The sequence below is a fragment of the Girardinichthys multiradiatus genome, chromosome 17 (assembly GCF_021462225.1).
Source record: "Girardinichthys multiradiatus isolate DD_20200921_A chromosome 17, DD_fGirMul_XY1, whole genome shotgun sequence".
Lineage (NCBI taxonomy): Eukaryota > Metazoa > Chordata > Actinopteri > Cyprinodontiformes > Goodeidae > Girardinichthys > Girardinichthys multiradiatus.
In genome coordinates, this window is record NC_061809.1 from 22,503,035 (window position 1) to 22,521,033 (window position 17,999).

Consider the following 17,999-nt stretch of genomic DNA (forward strand, 5'->3'; position numbering starts at 1 on the left):
GGTACTGAAAGCAAACAGTTTCTTTTTTTAAAGAAAACAAATTATAAACACAACTTAAAAAACAAAAAATCCTGCCGACTCTCCTGAGTGGCTTCAAGCTGCCCTGTTACCAGTCTGGTACAGGTGGGCGGTCGTAGGAAGCTCCTCTAGAAATATATTTAGAAACAGGAACTCTAACCTGCTTAAGAAATTAAGGAGAATAAGCATCGTGGCGCATATTTGACTGTCTCTCTGTTGCAGGCGTCACCAGTTCATCCAGAGAAAGGTTATGTGCAAATGTGTAGAGGTCTTCCCTGTATGTTTCCTATGTGTCTCTCACTGTGGTGTGTGTGCAGTGAGGCAAATGACCTTATGACTTCTAACTTTCAGGCAATGCGATGGCCTTAAGTAGATTCTGAAATAACGTTGCACTGCCCAAGGGATTATTGTGCCCTTGTAAGAACAGTGTTCTTCAACCACCTGTTCAATCACTCGCCAGTGATCAGCTTACAGTTCTTTATCTTGTGGTGGTCCGCTGTCCTCACACCTTTCAGGCCGTGGATGATCCATTTGGAAGATGACTTGTGTCCTGGAAGCCAGATGAAGCTGGAGGAGCTGGAGCTTTCCTGCAGCTTTCCTGCAGCTTTCCTGGGTGTCTAGTAGGATCTGATATGGGCCATTCCAGCGCCTGGACTTCCAGTGTTTTCTCCTAAATTCTCTGACCAGAATCCAGTCGCCAGGAATAAAGGACTGGAGGGTGGAAGTGGCTGTTTCTGGTAATGCAGCCTTCACTGTCTGTGAAACTTGAGAAAACACAGTGGACAGGTTTTGACAGTAAAACAACATCCTATCTCCACACAAAGATGTGGAAGAAAATTATCTTGGCAATATCCCCATGTCCAAATTAGGAGACCTGCCACACAGCACTTCAAAAGGACTGAGATTTGCCTGTGTCCTTTGTCTCAATCTCATATAAGTGAGAACAGGGCCTTCACAACACTTGGCTAATTTTCAATTCAAAGTCCCCTTCTCAAACATAAGTGCTTAACTACATGAACTTCATCAAAACATCCAACAAAATCCAAATAATTGATCTTCTGACTTCACCTGATATACTAGCAGTGACCATCAGCTAAATATTCTGAATATCAAAAATGTGACCTGATGTTTGAGGAAGGTCTGATTACAGGTCAACATTTCATAGTTTCAGAAAACCCAAAAAGAATTTCAAAAATGGTCTAATCTGTGGAGATGTAAAATTTCACAAAAAATCAACACCATAATTTCAGAGAGGTTTTCAGAATGTGGTCTTAGGGAGCTATGCACCATTTATATAAACAAAGTACAACGTCTCTCTCGCATTGTCACTAAGTCCTCACTGGAGGTATGAGCTACCCTTTTTCCCATGAGTGCTAAAACTTTTGGAACCCCATGTTACTTTATTCTGACATTCCCCTCTTCTGGCGCAGGGTCCAACCCATGCGACAATCCAGCAAAAAGTTTGTACAAAAATGTTTTAGTAACCAAGATCACATTACATAGAACCAAATAAATGAATTCTGACATAACTATGTGTCACTATGAATTTAACGAAAGCAACATAAAGAAAATCCAGATGTTTTTAACTGCAATTCAGTTCCATCAACAACTAAACACAAACTTTAGTTATTCACGTCATCAATGTCTCACTTAGAAATTAGTCACACATCATCCTAATTTGTCTTGTACAAAGATGAGTATTAGATTAATGGACATCCAATGTAATTTGGATGAATAAACCCTACAAATTGAATCAAATAAATAATTCCCACCAAGTATAAAGGCATGACTCTGATTCTTTATCAAAAATATATTCCTTACTTTTGCATATCTTGAACTGTCAGCTAGCTTAATGGCACCAGGGAAACTTTCAATCTAATAAATCACCAATGATTCTGCATGCAAAACTAATTCTTCAAACTAGTTTAAACTATTTTATTAACCTTTTAGTAATAAAACACATAAATCTAAAAGTCATCCTACATCCTTAATTATTATACAAAAAAAACATGTTTTTAAGGCAACAATCACTACAAGCATTTTGATTCTATTGTCTCTTAAACAGTGTTAAAACTCAGGAAGGGAGGTGCTGAGCGTTACCATGACAACAAAGGCATGAACCAACCTAGTAGGTGGGCGGAGTCAGGCAGAACTAACCTCTGATTGACAGCCTATGGGCGGACCAACAGTTTCTTCATCCCATCCCACATTAGTGTAACTTTAACTGCAAAGCTATTAACATGCACCTACCTGAGAAACAAGCTGCTTCTTAACTCCCCTGAAAACTCAAAGTTTTAATCAATCTGAGATTTAGAAACATTATTCTAAACATGGATTATTGTTTCATGCAACATATAAACAAACATTAATTCCAACAAAACAAAGACAAAACATCAAAGACAGACAAATGGCCAAATTTGAAGCTTCAAGAATTCAAAGAAATTTTTAACAATCTCTTTTCAGAATATGTTTTCTCAACCATATCTTTTAATGCTATAATTGATCAATGTTGTTATGACAATCTTCAGGATCCTTTTTAAAATGAGTGCACATAGTCCAAAGAGATCTCAAAGTATTTAGAAGCACAGCAACAGTTTTCTCTTATATGAATCCAAATTTACTGATGCTGAAACCTTTTGCTAATTCTTTGTACTGTATCTCTGTAATAATAACTACAATCCTGAGAGTTATTGTTATAATTCTCTTTTTGTTTGGCTTAATTTGATCGCAGCTGTATTGCAGAATTTCAAGTTAAATGCAAAGAAGTATTTTTAATTTAATTCAATTCAAATTCAAAGATACTTTATTGATCCCCGAGGGGAAATTAGAAAAGTCAGCGTTGACATTTTCATGTTATACCCAAACTAAACAAAACTGCAGTGTTTGACTTAATCATAAATTAAGATAAGAAGCTTGTCTCCAAACTGGACTTTTTCCCACATAGTGTTTAAAGAAGAACAAACATCATTTTCTTTAATTTGGCTATTTAAATTTTGAGAGTTGGGGAAAACTTATTACTAGAACCCCTCTTTTACAATCCAAATGCTGATAAATGTTTCAATATTTTATCTCTTAGTAATCTGAAATTACCTTGTGTACCTTTGTACTCCTATGTATTCCTTTAATCTTTAAACCCTAAGAAATCAAACAAGGAGACTTGAGTTTGAGCCGACCATCCTCTTACTGTTAAGAGAGCCTTTATTTCTTTTCTTTTCCTAAAATAAAGGATTTTACTTGTCTTTATTCCGTTATACAAATCCTAACCTTGGTTCCAAAACTAAACTCTTCAACCCCAATCTGTGTTCACCAGAGTAGAAATTTTTGAGTATTATTGCATTTCAAAGTCACCAAAATGACTGGAACTCATCATTGGCTTAGATCTATTTTAATAGGTAATCAGCCTACCTTTAATTAAGTATTATAATTTTATGGACCCAAAATCTATGGCTTACAGGCTTCAGGAGTCCAGGAACCACAAGTTGAATACTACTGCATTGAACAATGGTGTTAACTTTCTGCAGAGATTGAAGGATTGGCTAAATATATTATTTCTGCTTGGACAATAATCAGATTTAAAATTATTAGTTCACAGCTCCTAATTTACCTCAGATCATATTTGCTCCTATCCCAGTTCATAAGAAACTTCAGACAACATTATGCTAAAAAGCCAAAAACAAAACAAAAACCAGATCTGTTTTAAAATAAAGAAAAAGCATGCTTAAAAACTTGGTACTGTGGTGGAAAATAACTCCACGGTTCTGAAGGCCTTTTCATGCAGAGTCTTTTAGGAAGCATGAGATTAGTTTAATTTTTGTGTGGTACCACTGTCCAATCAGATTCTTTCTAAATAACCCAATTTTTTCATACTCATTTTAAAGGTTTGTTTTACCAAGGGAAATATGTTTAACAAAACCAATTACTCTCAAAAGTTTTAAAAGTTTTTAGCTGGTGATATCTTAGAAAACAACAAGTGTTTTAATATTTCTATGCAACACAGAACTGATCAGGTGTCCTTTCCTTCTCCAAAGGGAGAAAAAAAGAACCTGCAGAACCAACCTTTCATAGTTTTTGTCAGGACCTGATATAAGGTACAGTGTAAATCAACACGCTGCATGAATCAGAAGAGGGAAGAAAAAACTAATACAACCTCTTCCCAGCAGCTGCTGTGAAAAACAATGAATTTGTACTTTCCATAAGCGTCAGTTAACACTTGTGGACAAAAACTGCACCAAACTGTAAATACTGTGTCAGAAACTGTATGAAGACCATCTGCAGTAGAACTAAGCCTGTTTTAATGAGGTCTCTACCCATTAGATTTATGGGATACAAACTCTGACAACAGAAAATTATACCTGAAGGAGAAACCCATCAGGTGTTACGCATGCGCTGGGTTTTAAAAATACTCCTTCATGAGATCTGTCCTGAGAATAACATAGAAACACTTGGTTACTGCTGAGTTTTGGAGATGTTGTAACTTCCTCTGCTTTTTAATAACTTTTAATAACTAGAATAATTGACCCTGAATATTCCACGACGAAAGAGAACTTGCTTCTCTGAAAGAATTAACCAGAAAGTATCAAATGTGTTAAGTTATCACCCTTTTAAAGATTCTTTTCTAACCCTAAAATAATATTTTAACCCGCTATATCTGTCCACGTCAAGCAAGCGTCACATGAGCAGCGGTTAATAAGCGTTCTTCATTGCAGAAAATAGGAAAAGATTTATGCAAATGTGTGTGTTTGTACGTTACCCCCATCAGTTTCTTAATCGCTCCAGAGTCAGACTATCAGGCACACGGTCCTCTAACAGTCCAAAAAACAACCAGGCCCTTCCCTGGTCTGTTGGTGAGACATTCAATCATTCTTTGTCCACTTTAACTTCTCCAGGAGGGAGAAAGAAGAAACTTTGCTCCGGTTTCTCTTCTGCCCGCATAAGATGCTTTCAATATAAATCCAGTGTATCGCTCTTCTGGCTCTTGCAAACAGCATGGATCTTTGTCCATCTCAGAGAATCCGGATTTTCTTCTGAGTTTCGTTTTTTTTTTTTCTTGTAGAAAGTCACACTGCGATTTTCAACATGCAGGAAGGCAGATCTCTCTCTTTCAGGCCGTGCTGGAGAAGCGTCTCTGGCGGAGTAGCCATGGAGAAGGGCAGGTTTCTAAAATCCAGACTCAAAAACGCAGATGTTGAACTTAAATCCCATATATGTGTGTATTTGTGTGTTAGAGAGGCAGAAGAAAAGTTTAGTATAGGTTCAAATTTTTGTACAAATACATATTATCAGTCAGTCAGTCAGTTGTCCCCCTGCCTGTCACTTCCTTCCACAACATGAACTATACTCCTTTCTAAAACAACTTTCTTTTCGCATCTCTAATGTCCTTTTTCAATTTTACCTTCTTTACCGACTGATCGCAATATTTAAGACAAACGAAACTTCCTTCAGGAAAGTTTTAACTCTTTAACCCCTTAATTGATGCACTCTGTGCTTTTTAATCTTTTCTTGTTTTTTTTTTATTTTTCCATCAACTGTTTTACTTGAAACTTTTTAAACTATTTAACTTATTTACACTCAAACTTCCACGCTGTGAAAAACCAAACTTATCTTCCAAATTAAAGCACATTTAACACAATCATCCCCACTTTTTCCTTTCATTATTTTATAAATCAGAGTCTGAAGAAGGAGACACCCCTGATGCCTCAAGGTTCCGGAACCATTTTTTTTTTACCTGTTCAGCGGCACGTCTGCCCACTGGCTTTTCTCCTTTATGAGGTGTAGAAAATTGCTAAAAACCACCCGCAAAACCCTGTGTTTTGCTTTATCCCATTGTTACCAATGAGAACCTCCCTGCAATTCCTTTTGCAGGGTAACCGGGCCCTCAGCTGATGTCCTCCCTCTCGCAACTCTGGAACCTAATTAATTAGTTAGGAGATGATGGTTAATGTGTAATAAAAATAATAATATACATTATATCATACAGAGCAACTTCTCACCCAGATATATTTGAAGACAAATTGTTCGGATCTAATCAGCCAGACGCCGCAGGCGGGCATGAGGACTCCACTACCGTAATATGGAGGTGGACTGAGGACAACTCTCAGGCTGGCCAGGCGTCCGTGTCCCATCCTGCGGTCTCCTCTGGCACGTCAGATCCTGTTCGTGACGCTAAAATTGTTGTGGAATTTTCTTATCAAAGTGGGTAGAAGTTGACTCATAACAAGAGAAAATCCGGACTTTGTCTTATAAGTTTTATTCAAAGGCATTCAGCGTTTGAAGACCCTGACACTGAGGTTAGTCAGTGAAACAGAGCCACGAACAGAAATCACAAACAGTATTTATACTACAAATGAGGGTGTTATCTCAACTTCAAGGAGTTTTAGAAATATGGCCCCTAGACCCTCCCCGGGTCAGAGTTAACAAAGTTATTTATGAGGCCACCCATCTACCTTCCCTTGAAATATACACTTCAGGAAGGGTTAACCATAAAACTCTCCAGCATTTGAATTTAGAATCCATCTGCTAATAAAAACAGAACACTAATAAAACACAGAGGTCAGAGGTGAGAGGTAGATGGAAGGTCACCTGTGAGTGATACAACACAGAAACAAATGAGAGAGGTGAAGGGAATATCAGAGCATTTTAAAAGAATTTTCCATTACACTATGAAGCCCCTAAAAGGCTTTGGTGCAAGCAATTACCTTCAAAAGTCACATAATGAGTTAAATGAATGCAATCTAAGTGCCACATGATCTGTCAGTATAATGCCCCAAAGCAACAGGCATCACACCATGAAGACCAAGGAGCTCTCAGGGACAAAATGTGTGGTAAATTTGAGGCTATATAAATAAACTGAATTGAATTAAATATGTAAATACTCAGTTTTCCATATTCCATGTTTGTTTTCATTACTTCTCCTGGCTGCAAAGGAACCCTGTTCCATGTTTAAAAATGTGTATCCTTCCCCTCTCAGTGTTTTGTTATTGATAAAAAATATCCAAATCTTTGTTGTTTCCATGGAGCACCATCAAATCCATAATCTTCAAATGGCATGTGGGCAACTTCCCAAATGTATGGAGGAAGGTGGTCTGGTCAGATGAGACTAAAATAAAATTTCTCGGCCACCAAGAAAAAAAGCTATTTCTGGTACAAACCCAACACATCTCTTCATCTCAAGAACACCATACCCACAGTGAAACATGGTGGCGGCAGCTTTATGCTGTGGAGATGTTTTCCAGCAGCAGGGACTGGGAAACTGGTCCGAGTCGAGGGGAAAGATGGATGGTCCTAAAAAGCAGGATATTCTTGAGCAAAACCTGTGTCTGTCTGCCTGTGATTTGAGGCTGGGACAGAGGTTCATTTTCTAGCAGGACAATTACTTGGAACATACCGCTAAAGCAACACTCTAGGGGTTTCAGGGGAAACATTTAAATGTGCTGGAATTGCCTAGTCAAAGTCCAGACCTCAATCCAATTGAGACTTGAAGAACGTTGTTCACAAGTGAAAAACCATCCAACATGAAAGAGCTGGAGCAGTTTTGCTATAAGGAATGGGCAAAATCCCAATTGCAAGATGTGGCAAGCTCATAGAGACTTATCCAAAGCGACCTGCAGCTGTAACTGCTGCAAAAGGTGGCTCCACAAAGTACGAACTTTACGAACCCGGACCCCAGTGACCCCATCTCTATCAAGAAAGGGGGCTACAAACAAAATAAAAAAGGGGTCCAAACGAGTCTCCCACCACAGAAAATCACTGCCACAGCAAAGTCAGCCCAGTTAAAACCGACCAACCAGCTCAGCTCCACCGTCACCACTTGGCCAATCCAAATGCCGTCAACTATACATCTAAAAAGGGATTTATTTTTGCAGGTCGCTTTGGAGGGGGTTAGCTGACTAACCGCCCCAGGTGCAACCTGTCAGCCACCCTAGTGCAGCCACAAGAAGCACTCCACCACCCCACCCACCCAAACACGACCGCAGCCCAGTGCCAGGCCGGGGACCAAACCCACAGGAGGAAGCAGCGGAGGAAGTAGCAGAGGAAGGTCACCACAACTCGCCAAAGACCAGGCACTCCACCAACCCCACACCACAAACCCGGAGGTGCCCCGGCATACCAGAAGCGGTCCCACTGATCCCCAGCCGTAACAACCAGTTTGGTGATCAAAGAAGCAGCAGAGCCCCAATAAAGAGGGATTAGCCAGAATCGCGTAGAAGCGACCGAAAGCTTAGCCTGACTCCAACAAAGAGCATACCAGCCAGCACAGCACAACAAGAATACACAGTGCAAAAGAGGGCTCACGACCAACATGCCCAACACTCCCAGACCCATGAGTGGAACCAACAGAGAAACCAGTCCCCAATACCCCCTGTGGCCCTGTCCTCCAACCAGGCACCGGACAACAGTCACAACCAGGCCTGTAAGTGCACCCTAATGTCTCTTTGCAGGCAAACAGACATAACTCTTCAAACTGGATCCAAGAGTGTCATAAGATCACGCGGTCATATGCACTAAGTTAAGTACGAATGAATTGCTGTTTGTGTATCCGATATTCATTCATGAAAGGGGATAATTAAGGTACAAACGTTGCTTGACTTTCTATCTGAGATCTACAGAAGCAAACTGTGTTCTAGAGAGTTCCCAGCAAGCCGAGTGAAGCAGTTTCCCAAAGGAAGGACAACGGGACGCATCACCGTGGTTACGGCAGTAACTGTGCAGTTTGGTCGGCGGACAGAGCGAGCCGCCCCACCCATCAGCTACGGAGGTTAGCTGAAGCTAATCTTTTGTTCACAGAGCTTTCTTCAAACTTCGTCGTCGCCCGGACAACTTTTCCTCAGCGCGGTTCACATACGAGGTTAGGTTTGGGCAGAGTGGTAGAAGTAGTTTAGAAGGAAATAATCTAAACGTTTTTCATTTTATGAAGTTTTGTTTGTGTTGAACTCAGCTATCTTAGTGCTAGTAGGCTATCTGCTCAGCATGTGCTCAGTTTTGTGTTCTGTGTTTGTGTGTTTTTAAAGTTAAGATAAACTTTACTTGAAGGGTGATTTTAAACACAGAAGATTGTTTGTTTTGTACCTTCATCAACAGACTGGCCAGCCGATGTCGCTGAAAAGCACCGTTTTCCTCCGTGCTATCGGTACCGCTGTTTCTGATAGGATCGGATTTCTTCTTCGCTGGATACCCTCTTCTTCGCTGTTCCTGACGGACTCTGATCTCCCTGCGTGCTCTGCACTCCTCCTGCTGGACGTCTCCGGGAGTTCATGTTGGACTATTCATTTCCTGGTTCTTCTGAATTCGCCGCCAATCAAGAAGGGACTACATTATATAAACTCTCTGCACCTGCCACTAAAGGCAGCTGGTATTTGGACAGAACAGCTCGCCACTTCTGACTTTGGTGTTGTAAAATTTTGAAGCTTGGTTATTGTTGTATGCTTACCTGCTCGTTGGGAAGCTTGGTTATTTTTGTGTGCTCACCTGCTTGATGACTCCATCTTGGCTCAAAGGAGTCTCTTTAAAGTTGATTGGGCTTTGTCTTGATTTGTTTGTTTGCTTTTTGTTAGCAGGGACGTTTTTGATTTAGGAAACTGTTGAATTAGTTTGTCCCTCCTTTTGGGGGGGTTATTTTTAGTTAAATTACTGATGGTTGTGTATTTTGTTAAATTTATGGTTATTGTGTATTTTGGGTTTTACCCCTTTTTATTTTCAAACGGTTTGTACTTTAAGTATCCTCCTTTTGTTTGTTTTGTTAAAAATAACGGAAACTGAACTAAAAAGAAATAAATTACTCTCTTTCATAAAACCAACAACACCTGGTTTGAATGTTTACTTCCCCCTACCCCTAGACCGAGTGGGGTCGTAACATTTAATGGGTAATTTAATCAGTAATTTAACTAAAAATAATCCCCCAAAAGGAGGGACAAACTAATTCAACAGTTTCCTAAATCAAAAACGTCCCTGCTAACAAAAAGCAAACAAACAAATCAAGACAAAGCCCAATCAACTTTAAAGAGACTCCTTTGAGCCAAGATGGAGTCATCAAGCAGGTGAGCACACAAAAATAACCAAGCTTCCCAACGAGCAGGCATACAAAATACCCAAGCTTCCCAACAAGCAGGTAAGCATACAAAAAATAACCAAGCTTCAAAATTTTACAACACCAAAATCAGAAGTGGCGAGCTGTTCTGTCCAAATACCAGCTACCTTTAGTGGCAGGTGCAGAGAGTTTATATAATGTAGTCCCTTCTTGATTGGCGGCGAATTCAGAAGAACCAGGAAATGAATAGTCCAACATGAACTCCCGGAGACGTCCAGCAGGAGGAGTGCAGAGCACGCAGGGAGATCAGAGTACGTCAGGAACAGCGAAGAAGAAATCCGATCCTATCAGAAACAGCGGTACCGATAGCACGGAGGAAAACGGTGCTTTTCAGCGACATCGGCTGGCCAGTCTGTTGATGAAGGTACAAAACAAACACACATACGGCCACCAGCCGTAACACCCCCCCCCCCCCCCCCCCCTAAAAATGTGAAACAAAATGTCCATCCCTTCACTTACATTTTAATAACAAACTCTTGTTTTCATAACTCCTGTCTTGATAAAGCATCAGCCAAGATGTTTGCTGAACCCTTCTTGTATCTGATGTTCAGATTAAAGTCTTGAATGATTAAAGCCCAACGCATGAGTCTTTGATCATGGTTGTACATACGTGCTAGGAAGACAAGTGGGTTATGGTCAGTGTAGACCACAATTGGAGAAGGACAGGATCCAAGGTATACCTCAAAGTGTTGTAAAGCCAAAAACAAAGCCAAGGCTTCCTTCTCAATGATGGAATAGTTAAGCTGGCTTCTGTTAAACTTCCTAGAAAAATAACAAATGGGATGATCAGCTCCATTTTTACCTTCCTGTAGGAGGACAGCACCAGCTCCCACTGCACTCGCATCAACCTCAAGTTTAAAGGGCCTTTCTGTATCTGGGGCAGAGAGTACAGGAGCATGACATAACAGAGATTTAATGCTATCAAAAGCATGTTGACATTCTGGGGTCCATACAAAGTTGACTTTTGGACTTAATAGACCAGTCAGAGGATGAACAATAGTGGAAAAGTTGCGACAGAAATTCCTATAATAACTTGCCATACCAAGAAAACGGCGTAAAGCCTTTCTAGTGCAAGGCACAGGGAACGAAGTAATGGCAGAAACTTTTTCTTTTAAAGGTCGCACTTGTCCTTAGCCTACCTGTCTACCAAGATAGGTCACTGTGGCTTTCCAAAATGTTTTCCTGAGCGGAAGTGTCAGAGTTCAAAAGTTTCTCTTTCAGAATTTTTAGTGGACTGCGAAGAGTATGACCAAACACTAGTTCTGCAGGGCTAAATCTTAATGATTCCTGAGTGGATTCTCTAGCTGCAAACAGTACAAAAGGGATACCTTCATCCCAGCTTTTCTTATTCTCAAGGCAGTATTTCTTCAGCATAGACTTTAAAGTCTGATGCCAACGTTCTAAAGCTCCCTGAGATTGAGGATGATATGCACTAGAAACAGCATGTTTAATGTCTAGTTCTTTAAGAACCTGTCTAAAGAGTTTCGATTTGAAATTTGTACCTTGATCTGTCTGTACAGTTCTTGGAAGACCAAATGTAGAAAAGAATCTGGTCATGGCATTAATGATTGAACTAGCAGTGATTTTACGGAGAGGAATGGCTTCAGGGTAGCGAGTGGAAGCGCACATTAAGGTAAGTAAAAACTGATTACCAGATTTGGTTCGTGGTAAAGGACCCACACAATCCATAATGATGCGTTCAAATGGTTCTTTCACTGCAGGAATTGGATGGAGCGGAGCATTTGGTATGGTCTGGTTAGGCTTTCCAGCCATCTGACATATGTGGCAACTGCTGTGGCAATTGATCATAGACCGAGTGGGGTCGTAACACGCGCCGTCCGCGCTTATGCATTTTAACCCTTTTATCAACGGTATTTTAAAGGTGTGTGTTTGATTTGGATGATAAGCTATCAGCTTCAACTGCTAACAGCTAAGAACACGTGCTTGCTTACTAAAGATCGTCCACCCAAAAAGGCTGTTGGTTTTCAATCCAGTAAAATAATATTTCCCTACACATTATTTTACTAAACTTGATAACTAAGTAAACACCATTAAGCCCCATTTCTCCAGAATGATTTGGTTCTTTTTCAAAACATTTCCTTAAACATTTTACTATTTCCTTAATAATATTTCTTTAAATATTATTTTAATAAATAAAGGCAGCTAATTACAGGTCCTTCTCAAAAAATTAGCATATTGTGATAAAGTTCATTATTTTCTATAATGTAATGATGAAAATTTAACATTCATATATTTTAGATTCATTGCACACTAACTGAAATATTTCAGGTCTTTTATTGTCTTAATATGGATGATTTTGGCATACAGCTCATGAAAACCCAAAATTCCTATCTCACAAAATTAGCATATTTCATCCGACCAATAAAAGAAAAGTGTTTTTAATACAAAAAAACGTCAACCTTCAAATAATCATGTACAGTTATGCACTCAATACTTGGTCGGGAATCCTTTTGCAGAAATGACTGCTTCAATGCGGCGTGGCATGGAGGCAATCAGCCTGTGGCACTGAGGTCTTATGGAGGCCCAGGATGCTTCGATAGCGGCCTTTAGCTCATCCAGAGTGTTGGGTCTTGAGTCTCTCAACGTTCTCTTCACAATATCCCACAGATTCTCTATGGGGTTCAGGTCAGGAGAGTTGGCAGGCCAATTGAGCACAGTGATACCATGGTCAGTAAACCATTTACCAGTGGTTTTGGCACTGTGAGCAGGTGCCAGGTCGTGCTGAAAAATGAAATCTTCATCTCCATAAAGCTTTTCAGCAGATGGAAGCATGAAGTGCTCCAAAATGTCCTGATAGCTAGCTGCATTGACCCTGCCCTTGATAAAACACAGTGGACCAACACTAAGATGCAGCAGTCTTTCACTGAAGGAGCGATAGGAGACATTGTCCAAGAGCGAAGTTAAAGTTACAAGAGTTCCTCGGTCTCCCACAACCTGCACTGGGTCAAGAGGCATCCTAGGACAGAGCTGGACATTTTTTTTTTTTTTTTATATTGTTGCACTTTTGAAAGTTCTCTGCTGATATTTGTCATAGAATTCATTCTACTTCATCATGGGGCCTTGCAGTCATTTAGGATGGCTTTTATGTTTGTTACAGTGTTTAATGTTCGTCTCTATGCAGAAGAAGTCAAACAATATGGCCTTTAAAAAGGTGTTTTGTGCTTTATAGACAAGACTGTCAGACATTTAATTATATTTCAGTGGAGTCACATTTTAATGCATAACAATTTAGATTGACATGCTCTAAAACCATGAAATCAGTGGAAATGATGCAAAAGAGATGACAACAGTGACCTCATTACTAAGGTGATCTTCATGTGTGCTCATGCACATTAATGTAAATACTGTAATTTATTTTTTGGTTTCTAAAACGTAGATATAATTAGATATAAAAATTTAACAACAATCGTGCAGCTTGAATCCATGCACTGCACCTGAAAGCATGGGGACCAAACATATTAACACAGTAGGTTAACATGTTGCCAATAACTGTGAGATTAAGAGATGAAATGTTTAATTACAGTGAGACCAAAGTGATTTTCCTACAGTCATGAGGACAAAACCCCTTTTTCAGGACAAAAGGAAGTCTGCAGCCTGAATTACAAGAAATCCATCACCAGTTCTGGACTAACATGTTGGGTCAAGATAAGCTAATACTTAGTACAAAATGCTGTAAAAAAGCAAATTGCATATTTTTGACATTTAAATCTATATAACAAAAAAAAAAAAGTAATTGTATTTTAGATGCTTTAATATCCAAAAAAACCTTGAACTGAGAGATTTCTTTAAACTTATCTGGATATTACTGCTTGAGTCTTTTTGGTAAGACTGATATACAGGTAATCTCCAAATATTTAAATATCCTGAAAAAATTGTAATATGTCCCAGCAAGTAAAACTCATATATGATATAGATTCCTTACATATAGAGTGAAAGTCTTCAACCCTTTATTTCTTGTAATTATGATGATTATGGCTTACAGATAATACAATTAATTTAAAAATATAAAAATATTACATAGGATCAATAAGAAAGGATATTTTAAACAGAAATATCAGGATTATGAAACATATGTTCATTTCTATGCACTCAATGCTTGGTTGGGCCTCCTTTTGCATAATTACTGCATCAATGCTGCGTGGCATGGATGTGATCAGTGGCTCTGCTGAGGTATAATCAAAGCCCAGGGTGCTTTGATAGCAGCCTTGAGGTTAAGGTCAGGTGAGTTTGCTGGTCAATCAAGCATAGTAACACCATGGTCATTAAACACGCTCTTGGTACCTTTGGGGGGAGGGGGGCACATTAACGAGCTGCACCTGGTAGTCGGGGCTCGAAGCTCTGTGGGCCCACCACCTGCAGAGAGGAGCGGATCAGGTGCCATGCAAGTTGGCTAGCAGGCAAGGTTGGGAGCCTTTTCTTTAAACAGAAAGAAACGCTAATTCCAAGCAGCATAACCTGGCTTTAGGGACATGGAATGTCACCTCACTTGTGGGTAATGAGCCAGAGCTATTGTATGATTTTGAGCGGTACCAGATATAAATAGTTGGACTGACTTCTATGCACAGTTTGGGCCGTGGAACCCAACTCCTGGAGAGGGGCTGGACTCCCTCCTACTCCGTAGTTGCCCCAGGAGAGAGGTGTTAGGCAAGGTTTAGGATACTCACAAGCCTCTGGCTGAGTGGCCTTATTTTGGAGTTGAGTGAGAGAGTCGCCTCTTTGCGACTTCGGGTTGCAAGAGGCAAGGTTTTCACTGGTGTATTTGCTTATGGGGATTCAGTAGTACTCCTTGAGGACTTCACTGCCCATCTGGGCAATGACAGTGTTACCTGGAGGGAGGTAATCAGGAAGAACAGCCTCCCCAATCTAAACCCGAGTGGCGTTTTGTTATTGACCGTCAGACCTGCAGCGTTAAGTCTTGGACACTCAGGTGAAGAGAGGGGCAGAGCTGTCAACCGATCACCATCAGGTAGTGTCTTGTATCTGGTGACAGCGGAGGCTGCTGGACAGACCTGGTAAACCCAAATGGGTGGCGAGGGTGAGTTTAGAACGCCTGGTGGAGGAACCTGTCCAAGTGATCTATAATTCATACCTCCAGGAGAATTTCTTATAGGTTGAGGACATGTAATCTGAATAGACCATAAAGCAAAGAACTCAGGCATGAGGGTAATTCGGAGAGGTTATGGAGAGAGAGATTTGGTTGCCCTCAAGGATGTTCTGGAAGACTGTTTGGTGACTTAGAAAGGGAAAATAGGGACCATGCCAGGCTGTGTGGGCTCTGGGGAGGACTGCAGACCCGACTTAGAACATTGCCGGGTGGTGGAAGGGGCACTTTGAAGATTTATTCAATGTAGTCACCAGGTCCTCCATGAAGGAGGTAGAGCCTGAAGACTATGATTACATCAACGTGGTAGAGGTCGCTGAGGTAGTTAAAAAGCTCTGAATTGTAGCCAATGTTTAGTCTGTGCGTAGTGGGTGTTGATCCACTGACTCTAGTTCCCAGTCCACTCCTTGTGAAGCTCCCCCAAGCTTTGAATGGATTTTGCTTGACAATCCTTTCAAGGCTGAGGTTATGCCCATTGCTGGTGCACCCTTTCCTGCCAAATGTTTTCCTTACTCTGAACTTTACATTAACATGCTTGGATACAGTACACACAACCAGCTTACATACAACTGTCAGTGCGGCGAAGAGAGTGACGGTAACATTGTGCGTCCTCGCGACCAGTTCCTCAGAGCAGTGTGTTACACTGCCGAGCAGTTTATTGTGTGACACCGCGTACATGATTGTAAAAATTTAGCTTTACGCGGACATGTCCAGCCATCACATCACATCGTGTGGTGGGGGCATGATGCGGCGGGGATGTTTGGTGCAGGCGCTGTGTTCGGGTCTTTGGCTTTTTGGGGGTGGAGCTCTCTTTTGGGGGTGTGCCCCTGTGGGGAGGCAATTCATGGCATCTGTATTTGATATCTGTTACCTGGTTGGTGATGGCCCAGTGGAGAAATTCAATTCATGTTGGCTTTATGGGTGATGGGAGGTTCATGGGGTTGACATTGAATTCGGGGGTTAGGACTGTTTGGTCATGCGGCGGCTCTGGTTGGCTGGCTTCATTTGGACAGGGTGGACACCTTTTGATTTTATTTGTTTTTGGCCCCATCTCTGGATGGGTTCAGGGGTCATTGGGGGCCGTGGTCAGGGTGAAAGGCCGTGGGTCATTCAGGTTTGGGAAATGCCGGTCCTAGTCTGGACTGGTGGATGAGGCGGTCTGCCTGTCATACCACCCCAGGTTGCCTCTCTGGTGTATCGGTACATGGACCTGGGTGTATAGTTCCTGGGGTCAGAGCGGTCCCAATTTGCTTCTGAGCAGACTAGATCACTCTTAACACACCACACACAGCAGGAATATCTCATTGGATTATCTCAAGAGGTATCCCGATGATCAGGGCATGTCGAACGGGAAAGAGCAGGTCAAAAATCGGCATACAAATCCTGCGGTGTGTACCAGACTGTTTCATATCACGTTGTAACATTTTATTTTTCATTTTGTACATTATGGTATCATATTATATTGTATTGTTGCTAATTTCCCAATATTACTTTGTATTGTATCACACTGTATCTCATTGCATGTTATTTTATCAACTCATAACTTTTAATTTAGCATTCTACCTTATTGTATCACACCATGTTCCATTGCATTGTATTTTTTGTATCATATTATGTGACACTAATAATTTTAGTTTACATCTTGCCCTCTATACACAGCGATTTTCAATACCAGAGGAAACAAAGCAAGCATCACTGATTCACCACCATGCTTTACTGATTTTTTCAGTGAATAATTCAGTCTTCCTCCACCAATTATAGTCTGCCACTGAACCCTTATCAGAGGAAGTTTCAGTTTTGATTGACCGCTCAAAATCCATAAACCTCTTTGGCCTATTTTATACAGTTGTGAGCCAGCTGGGACATCCACAACATCTTGCAGTCCCAGTTTAGATCTCTTCAGCATTTAGTACAGGCCTTACTGTGGAAACTGAAACTTAAGTAGTTGCTGACACTAAGTCTTGCCACAGGAGGGTTTTTGACCATCTGCCTCCTCAGGAATCTTGTAGCAGCCACTGATGTTTTCTTCTTTCTTCCACCAGGTGGCACAGCCACTGTTAGTTTAACTTGACAATTGTGAACTATGCTTTCAGCTATATCTCTAGGAGCATTCGGGGACTTTGCTATCTCTTTGTATCCATTTCCTTGTTTGTGCAAGGCAATGATCTCTTCTCTGAACTTTTTAAACCATTGTCTTGACTTAGCCATAATTTAACATGTGATGAAATGTTATTGTTAACAGGCCAGGTATTTCAGGTGTTTGTCTTAACATGAACACATAAAGTAACAAATGAAGCCCTTGAATGCAATGGGCGCAGAATATATCTAAGTGCATCTCTATCTTTCTGTCTGTCTGTCTGTTCATGAATGTTGTTTTGCTTATTGCTTTTCTTCAAAAGCTGCCTTCATTAATTTGCCATGTATTCATATAAAGAAATAACTAGCCATAAAACATTACAAGAATAAGTTCAAACAATGCAAAGGATGTGACAACAATTTCTTCAGTACTGACCACCTAAGTAATAATGCTGTTGCCTACAGAAACCTGGCTTTTCTTTTTGAGAGTGACTTCAATGTATTTCTAACTTAGTATGTTGGTGAAATATTTTTTACAACTGCAAAATACCTCACTATAATGCTATACAAACTCATCACCAAGGAAAACTATTGATAATTAACCATTTGTTCTGTTAAGTAGAAATTTATCCACTCCACTTCATTTACACACTGACTTTTGCACATCCAGCGTCAGTCCATGATTTGGGGCTTTGGAGA